Source organism: Dromiciops gliroides, chromosome 1 (genome assembly GCF_019393635.1).
Source record: "Dromiciops gliroides isolate mDroGli1 chromosome 1, mDroGli1.pri, whole genome shotgun sequence".
Classification (NCBI taxonomy): Eukaryota; Metazoa; Chordata; class Mammalia; order Microbiotheria; family Microbiotheriidae; genus Dromiciops; species Dromiciops gliroides.
The window spans coordinates 408,362,843-408,373,326 of NC_057861.1; positions in this window are offsets into that span (position 1 = coordinate 408,362,843).

The following is a 10,484-nucleotide window of genomic DNA, read 5'->3' on the forward strand; positions in this document are numbered from 1 at the left end:
AAAACTGAAAGTGATTCATTATTCTAAATTATTTTGCTGAATGTCCAAATACAATTTAATTTTAAAGAGCTTTCTAAATATATTACAATGATTCATTAGTTAGCTTTTGACTTTAATAGTACATTATATACCTGTGGTATATAATGGTGATGGAATATTATTATGCTATAAGAAATGACAAACAGGATGACTTCAGAAAGCCCTGGAAAGACATGTATGAAATTATATATTGCGAAGTAAGCAGAACCAAGAGAACATTCTACACAGACAGCAATATTGTTTGATGAAGAACTGTGAATGACAACTATTCAGAATACAATGATCCAAGACAATCCCAAAGGACTATTGATGAAACATACTATCCACCTCCAAAGAAAGAACTGATATTGATGGAACAGACTGGAGCATGCTATTTTTCACTTTCTTTCATGTTTTTCTTTTAATCAGCTTTTCTTGTACAAAATGACAAATATGGTAACGTTTTACATAATCATTACATATTTGATTGCTGCCTCAGAGAGGTGGGAGGGGAGGGAGGGAAAGAGGAATAAAAATTGGAACCCAAAACTATAAAAAAAATGTTTATCATTAAAAAAAAAGTTCAGGTATTCCCCACATCAATGCTGATTGTAATCCTTTTACAATTATTTATCCTGTTTGATTTTTCCGTATTTTCCCACAAATCCTACAGTCATATAACTTTCTCTTATTTTTTTCTGGCATCTTGGTGCAATGGGGGGATATAGGTATAATATCACTCAAAATATTGACTAATGATAGTATTTAATGATAATATTTTAATTGAACTTAATTAAAATAAATATTAAAAATATTTTTCATTCCATGTATACTCCAAATTGTTCTGTCATCATTTTTTTTTTAATCTGTCTGCACCTGTGATTTCATTGGTATGGGGAACTTCCAGATGAAATTCCTCTAATGATACACATTGATAATGACTTCTCTGTATCTTATAGTCTTGGGGGGCTTCCAGGGGTCAAGTAACTTGCCAGTGGTCACATAGCTATACTGGGTCTCAAAAAGAACTTGAACTTGATCCTCTATCCCTTACACCAGACTGCTTTCATGTTTCTTTTTCTTTTTTATTTTTCATTGGGGGCTGGTGGAGATGAAATTAATATAAAATAAATTCATGTCAATTAAAATAGAATTATGAAATTATAATCAGCTCAAAATGATCTGTAATAACATTTTATGCAAGGAAATTTAAATGGTGAAACTGGATTATAGCTCTCTTATTTTACTCTCTACCTAAAAACCAAGTTTCAAGATATATACTAGGATGCATGTTAAATCTTTCATGATCTACTTACTGAATATTCTATGTAGACTAACAATCTGTCAAAAAAAATTATCTTCTTGCTAACTAACTAAGGCATAGACTGAAAAAGGTTATATGGTCAAACAAGTACAATTGTATTCATTTTCTTTAAAATTAATTTCCTTAGGAACTAGATTTAAACAGAAGGTAAGATTGCTATTCTGTATTACCAGGTTTAGGAAAACAGGGTACCTTGATCTTTCATGCTCTTGCTACTAACCTATTCTTGACATTGATTCCTCATTCAAAATCTTAGAAAATATGAAGGAAGTTTTGCTTTTCAATTTTATAGAAAGATCACAATTTAAAAGTTATGTCAGCATAATTTTTCGAAGTAAGTGAAATATATTCACTTAATTGTTTTTAAGGGAAGGGGTAGGTAAATAATGCAGTTAGACATAAGAGGCCAATTAAGGCCATATAGCATTTTTCTCTTATCAGTTTTTGCACAGTTAGCTATGTATGGCCTCGAATTTGGATGGTATCAAATGTCTTCTTCATTCAGATTTTTGAATTTTTACTTGAGGAGAGTAAGTTTGTATTTAAATATCCCAATTTTCTGTTTAGTACTTCTCATAAATTATTAATTGATAAAAAGGGATAAGTACCATTTTATCTTGGTTTTTGGTTTTGTGAGTGAGATTTTTCTCATTACTTACTTCTGTACATGATTTAAGTCATTCCTAATAGATGATAATAAATTAAGACAAGTTGTAAATGCTTGAAATCAGAATGTGCTCTCATACATTAAATTACCCTCCTTTACAAGTTTGTGGTTAGGATGGACCAATCAGGATGAAGGTTAGACTCCCCAAATAGCTATTCTGGTGTTTCTATGAACCATTCAGAACTGGTAAAATAATATGTAAAGCAATATCCTGATTAAGGCATCTAGAACCCATCAAATGGCCTAAATGTGGCATAAATATGTGATGGTTTTCCACAGATGTCCCTTTCTAACTCCATAAATGGGTTTTCTACTTCCACATCTGAGAGAAGACATTGCAATTTTGTATGCTTTGAGTTATATTACTTAGTAATGATGATATTGAGGACTAATTGATGGGAGGACATGGCTATATATTTGTTTATTGCAGAAATATCTAACTGTATTCATAATTCTTTAATCTTGGGGACTATATGTGTATAAATATCCCTATTTCCTGAGAGTTGAGGTTTTTGGGTACTAAACCTGAGACTAGATTTTTGTGAGACAGGATCCCTCTCTCAATAAACGTATCTTCTTTGGCTGGGAGACTTTGGTTTTTTCTTTGTCTAACATGGGAACTTAGAAATTTTTGAAATGATAGGTAAGAGTAAAAGCTTGCTTGTATCCAAGGAACAGGACAATAGAGATTGACAGTTCATCCATCTACTTTTCATCATCCTTGTTTTTTGATCATCTCCTTTGTGGATCACTGGAAGAATAATCAAAGGTCAGGATGAGTTTCCTTTATATTTTCTGCTGGAAGAAATTTTATGACTGCCTTGTTCATAGTTAATCAAGAGAGATTTAGAATAGCAACATTTGAATGATAACAAATAAGCAAGTATGTGGAAAATCTATTATTTTCATAACCCTAACTGAACATACAATTACCTTTATATATTTTTGCTTATATTTAATTAACTGTGTACATGTGATTCCCCTCCCAACCCTACCTCTATGAAAATGTAAGTTCCTTGAATGAAAGAATCACTTTGTTGTCACTGTATCCCCTAAGCTTGGTATATGGAATCAACAACTTCAATGTAACCACCACCATCAACATCATCACCAGCTAACATTTGTCCTTCACAACCATCCTTTGAGCTAAGTTCTATTACAGTCTCCATTTGGGAAACTAAGATTCAAAATTTAAATGACTTGTCAGAGTCATGTTGCAAGGAACTATCTAACAAAGGATATATTCCTTGTCTTACTGATTCAGTCTGTGCACTATACCTACTATACCTCTCTTGGAGAGAGAGTGAGACTGGTAACTTTGCATAGCCCTACCTCAGTTAAATACAATTCACTTGCATATCAAGACATCACCCTCCTGATGTAATTTGTCTTTGAGAATGAAAAAAAGCAACCTTATAAGTAGTAGTAGCAGCTGCCCCCTAGAGAACTAGCTGGCCAGTTTCAGTTGAGCACTTCAGGCTATTTCCTCCCTCCTATTCCTGTTCCCCACCCCTCCTCTTCTCCCTCTATCTGTGTAGGGCATCATATCCTTACGTGTGTTTTTTAAATGCTCTATGCTTTGCAAATTATCTTGGGGTTTGAGAGATGGGTTTTTTCTTCACTATTTATTCTATCCTTTCAAAAACATTTTTATTTAAAGTTTTGAGTTCCAAATTCTATCCCTCCCTCCTTCCCTCCTATTCCTTCCCCCTTTCTTGGAAGGTAAGCAATCAAATATAGGTTATACATGTGTAATTATATAGAACAATTCCTTAATAGTGATTTTGGATAAGAAGACTCAAAATTTTAAAAGATGAAAGAAAGCAAAAAATAGCATGCTTCAGTCTGTATCTAATCAATATCAATTCTTTCTCTGGGAGGCAAATAGTCCTTTGGGATTGTCTTGGATTATCATATTGTTGAGAATAGCTAAATCATTCACAGTTCTTCATAAAAAAACATTGTTGTTACTGTATACAATGTTCTCCTGCTTCTGTTCTCTTCACGATACATCAGTTCATGTCTTTCCAGTTTTTCTGAAATCATCCTGCTTGCCATTTTTATAGCATAATAATATGCCATTATAATCTTATACCACAGCTTCTTTAGTTATATAATTGATGGGTATCCCTTTGATTTCTAATTCTTAGCCACAACACAAAGAGCTGCTATAACTATTTTGAAAGGTCATTTTCCTTTTTTGGTTATCTTTGGGGTATAAACCTAGCTATTTTATTGTTGGAACAAAGGGTATGCACAGTTTTATAGTACATATTTCCAAACTTTGGGCATAGTTGCAAATTGTTCCCCTGAATGGTTGGATCAGCTCACAACTCCACCAATAGTGCATTAGTGTCCCAGTTTTCCCACATCCCTTCCAACATCCAACATTTTCCTTTTTTGTCATATTAGCCACTCTGATAGGTATGAGGTGGTACCTCAGAATTGTTTTAATTTGCATTTCTCTGATCAATAATAATTTAGAGAATTTTTTCACACGACTATAGATAACTTTGATTTCTTTGTCTGAAAAATGCCTGTTCATATCCTTTGACCAGTCATCAATTGGGAGAGTGACATATTTTTTTTTTTTTTTGGTGGGGCAATGGGGGTTAAGTGACTTGCCCAGGGTCACACAGCTAGTAAGTGTCAAGTGTCCGAGGCCGGATTTGAACTCAGGTACTCCTGAATCCAGGGCCAGTGCTTTATCCACTGCACCACCTAGCTGCCCCGACATTTTTTTTTTTATAAATTTGACTCAGTTCTCTATATAGTTGAGAAATGAGGCCTTTATCAGAGATATTTGTTGTAAAATTCCCCCCCGGTTTTCTGCTTTCCTTATAATTTTGGTTACATTGGTTTTATTTGTACAAAACCTTTTTAATTTTATATAATCAAAATTATCTATTTTATATTTTATAATGATTTCTTTCTTTATCGTCTTTGGTCCTAAGATTCATTCCTTAATCTATAAATCTGACAGATAAACTACTGCATGCTCTCTTACTTTGGTTATGGTATCACCCTTTATGTGTAAAGCATGTGCCCATTTTCACCTTATCTTGGCACAGGGTATGCGATGTTTTTCTATACCTAGTTTCTGCCATACTGTTTTCCAGCTTTCCCAGCAGTTTTTTGTCAAATAATGAGCTTTTATTCCAAAAGCTTGGATATTTGGATTTATTAAACACTGAATTACTATGATCATTTACTATAATGTAATTTGTACCTAATCCATTCTATTGACCTACCACTCTATTTCTCAGCCAGTACTAGATTGTTTTGATAATTATTACTTTATAATACAGTTGGACACCAGGTACAGCTAGTCAACTTTCTTTCAAATTTTTTTCAATGATTCCCATGATATCCTTGAACTTTTATTCTTCCTGATGACTTTTTTTCTAGATTTATAAAGCAATTTTTGGTAGTTTTAATTGGTATGGCACTGAATATATAGGTTAATTTAAATAGAATTGTCATATATATTATATTGGCAGGTAGACTCCCAAGTATTTTATATTGTATACAATTATTCTAAATGGAATTTCTCTTTCTACTTCTTGCTGCTAGACTTTGTTGGTAATATATAGAAATGCTGATTATTTACGTGGGTTTATTTTGTATCCAGCAACTTTGCTAAAGTTGTTAATAATTTTAAGTAATTTTTTACTTAAATTCAATCCACAGCAAGGTGTTTGAGGGGTAACATTTGGACATTTTTTTTTCTTGCTATAGCATTGAGGTAAATATTCTTCATAAAAGTTAATCTAATGTTAATTTGTTAAATGTAACTGGGGAGCTTCAAGTCATTGTCTACATAAAATGGGAAGAAGACATCCAGTGAGGAGCTCAAAACAATGTCACAAGAAAGTGATAACCTAAGCCCTTTGAATGCTCTAGAACACAAAAGGGAGATCATTGGTCATAGTGCCAGGGGGAGTCTCAGGGAAAAGAGGAGCACTAGCTTACCAGAGCTTGGAGCCACCATGGAGTGGGGGCCCTCCTCACAGTTCCAGGGCAGAAAATAGTGCTAATGGTTGTTCACAGACCAGAACATGGGCTAAGAGAATAGTAAACACACCTCTCCTTAGATCATACCATCTTGGAAGAATTGAAAATTTACAGAGACACAGAACTAGCCCTGAAAACAGCTGCACAAAACCCCTGAAGTTTGGGACAGTGTACCATCCACCCTGGAAGTAGAACCCTATTTTAACAAAGTGCAAAAAGTCAAGAGATAGGCTGGGGCAAATGAGAAAACAACAGAAAAAGTTCTGACCATAGAAATATACTATGGTGACAAGGAAGATTAGAACACACCCTCAAGAAGAAGATAATAAAGTCAAATCTCATACATCCAAAGCCTCCAAGAAAAATACAAGTTGGCTTCAGGGCTGAAAAAGGACTTGGAAAATAAAGTAAGAGAGGTAGAGGAAAAAATGGAAAGAGAAATGAGAGTGATGCAAGAAAACCATAAAAAAGAGTTAACAGCTTAGTAAAGGAAACACAAAAAATTACTAAAGAAAATATTACCTTAAAAAACAGACTTGGCCAAATGGCAAAAGACATACAAAAAGCCAATGAAGAGAAGAATGCCTTAAAAATAAGGATTAGCCAATTGGAAAAAGAGACCTAAGAACTCAGTGAAGAAAAAAAAAACTCCTTAAAAAGTAGAATTGCTGAAATGGAAAAGGAGACACAAAAACTCACTGAAGAAAATGATTCCTTTAAAATTAGAATTGAGCAAATGAAAGCTAATGACTTTTTACAAGAAATCAAGAAACAACAAAACAAAACAAAAAGAATGAAAAATAGAAGACAATATGAACTATTTCATTGGAAAAACATTTGACCTAGAAAATAGATCCATACGAAATAATTATAAAATAGTTGCACAGGGGCAACTAGGTGGCGCAGTGGATCAAGTACCAGCCCTAGATTAAGGAACACCTGAGTTTAAATCTAGTCTCAGACACTTGACACTTACTAGCTATGTGACCCTGGGCAAGTCACTTAACCCTAATTGCCTAAAAAATAAAATAAAATAAAATAGTTGGACTGCCTGAAAGCCATGATCAAAAAAAGAGCCTAGACATCATCTTTCAAGAAATTCTCCAAGCAAACTGCCCTAATAAGGTGATAAGAGGGGAGAGGGTGGGTGATGAAGAGGCATACTGAAGGAGGTGAGAGTCAGAAGCAAAATGCTTTTGAGGAGGGATGGTGTGAAATGAAAGTGAAAATAGAATAAACTGGGGTTGGGAATAGGATAGAGGGACATAGTAAGTATAAAATACGTTTTTTTAAAAGTGCACAATAGTAAGTGTAAAAAACTTGAAGGAAGTTTCTCTGATAAAGGCTTCATTTGTTAAACATATAGAGAATGGAGTCAAATTTATAGAAACAATTGATAAGTGATCAAAAGATATGAATAGTTTTCAGATGAGGTAATCAAAGCTATCTATAGCCAAAGTAAAAAAAAAAAAAAAAAGCTCTAACTCACTATTGACTAGAGAGATGCAAATCAAAACAATTCTGGGATACTATCTCATCCATATTAGATTGGCTAATAGAACAGAAGAGGAAAATGACAAATATTGGAGGGAATTTGGGGAAAAATGAGACATTAATGTGCTGTTGGTGGAGTTGTAAAGTGATTCAATCATTCTGTAGAGCAATTTGGAACTATGCTCAAAAGGGCTATAAAACTATGCATATTCTTTGACCTAGCAATGCTACTACTAGATCTGTATCCAAAAAGAAATTAAAAAAAAAAACAAAGAGGAAAAGGACCTATAGGTACAAAATATTTATAGCAGCTCTGCTGGTAGCAAGGAATTGGAAATTGACAGGATGCCCATCAATTGGAGAATGGATGAACAAATAGTGGTATATGATTACAATGGAATCCTATTGTGCTATAAGAAATGATGAGCAGGATGCTCTAAGAAAAATCTGAAAAGATGTACATGAGCTGATGCAAAGTGAAATGTACTTGTGTCCAAAGTAACACCAACATTATGGAATGATCAGCTGTGAATGGCTTAGCTATTTTCAGCAATACAATGATCCAAGGCAACTTTGAAGGACTAATGATGAAGAATGTTATCCATCCATCCCCAGAAAAAAATTGATAGGTTTTAACTTCATTTTTCTTGAGGTTTTCTGTCTGTTTTCTTTCAAAACATGACTTACATGGAAATGTAAAAAAAAAAACAAAAAACGAATTCACCTTTCAGTTCTGCCATTACACTTCCTCCTCCTTCCTCCATTGAAGAAAAGTAGCAAAATAATTGAAGACCCTTCTTTTTGTTAATTGATATATCTGTTCAACTGAGGGGTAAGTAAAATATTATATTTTTTCCTTTATTTCCATCTCTATTGAAAATAGTCCTCAAATGTGTGATTTCCCCTCCCTGTATTAGTAAATAAAATACATACAACAAATTTTCATTGATTATCCTAAATCATATAGGGTTTTGGCATCATTATTCTAAATTCCCATGACTATTATATAGTATTGGTTATGTTAAAGGCGTAGGAGGTCCTCCTCCTCCTTCCCCTTCTCCTCCTCCTCCTTATCTTTCCCTTTCTCTTTCTCCTCCTTCTTCTAATATTTTAAATAAAAACTTGTCAAAATGACTATAGCAATTCATTCAAGAAATTATTCATCATACCCAAGTTGAATTTATTCCAGGGATCCAAAATGGTTTAACAAACAGCATGTTAGAATATTGATATTGAGGACTCACTACATCCCAAAGCAACCTCTTTCACTTTGGAAAGCTCAAAATGTTAAGCAGTTTTCTCTCCAATCAAGCTAAATCATGAGCTTTATTTTGTCCATTATTTCTGGTTCTTCTTTCTGGGAGCAAACGGAGTAAATCTGTTCTCTTTTTCATATAACCTACTTGAAGAAAGGCATCATATCCCATCAACCACTACCCCCAAACTTTCAGCCTAAACTTTCCTAGTTTTGTCCATAGATCCTCCCATAGTTTGATCTCCAGATCTTTCATCATCCAAAAAGCTCTCCCCTAGATACTCCTTAGATTCCCAATGCCCTTCCTAAACTGTGGCCCTCTATTCAATTCAATGAAACAAACATTAATCAATTCAAATAATTAACAATTATTTATAATAAAAGCCATTAATCACAACCCACTATCAGCACTAGAAAAGAATTGAGGAAATTGTTTTGAAAAGGTGCTCAAAGAGACTGATATAAAGACAAAGGGCACAAATAAAATGTATTTTTAAAATTTAAGTTAAATTTTAAATGAAATTATATATTTCACTAAAGAAGAATTTATAAAGGTACTTGATTTTGAGGAATAAATAAACATACTATATCTCAAATAGTCATTTAAAAACTTTCTTGGGTGATAATTGAATGTGGCTGATAAATTGAAATTATTTGTATTTTATGTATATTTGTAAGACTGAATATTAAAATATTTACAAAGTGATTCCATGGTTTTGGATGCAAATGTGCAAAAGCTACACAGTTCACATGTTAAAAATTATACTTTCTCTCGCTTTGCCCCAACTCCAGCGGATGCTGCCTCCACTTCACCCCGGCCTACCTCCGAACCCCCCCCCCCCCCCCCCCCCCCCCCCCCCGCCAGTCCGTGATCGGGGCCTCGGAGGCTGCTGGTGCTGAGGACTCTGACGTGTTGGGGGCACTGTCCCTGGCTGGGTCCGGACCGCGCGCTGAGCTCTTCAGCCTGATCAGTGTAACCTTAAGAGTTAAGGTTTTGAGTACGAGGCTTAATCCGTGCCTCATGGTGTCATTGGTCCTCTTCAAGAAGGAAAGATAGACAACAACAACAACAACATATAACCTGGGTCTAAAAGCCCATTTGCATGGGATTCTCCTCACTGTTGGACACTGCTTATTCAATGCTTCATGCCTGTATGAAGGTTAGAGTTGGTGAGAGTTTGAGGAATCAAGAGGTCCTGGTCTTTTGGGAGAGGGTAGAAGGGAGAAGAACAATGAAGAAAATTATCTCACGTAAATGGAGGGAGCAAAGAGGAATTTATCCCACAGGAACGGAGTCGGGAGTAGATGGCACTTGAATCTCACTCTCAACTGAACTAGTTAAAGGAGAGATTACACAAACATGATTACAGAAATATATCTTACCCAAAAGAGAAACAGGAAGGAAGTGGATAAAGGGAAAAGGGGGGAATGAGGGAGAGTAGATTAAGGGAGACACTAATCAGAAGTAAAACAAACTCAAAGTGGGGGCAAGGGGAAAAATATTATTTTTAAAATTTTTTGTTGTTTAATATACATATAATATATTCATTAATGTACACACAAAAACCCACATCACATATCAGAAGTCCACAATTTAATAAACTAACCTCATCTTTGTTCCTTATATATTGAAATGTTTGCTGATAATTGTTAAGTTGATAATAAAAAAAAGGAAAGGTCTGAAAAAAAATTATACTTTCTACTATAAAGGG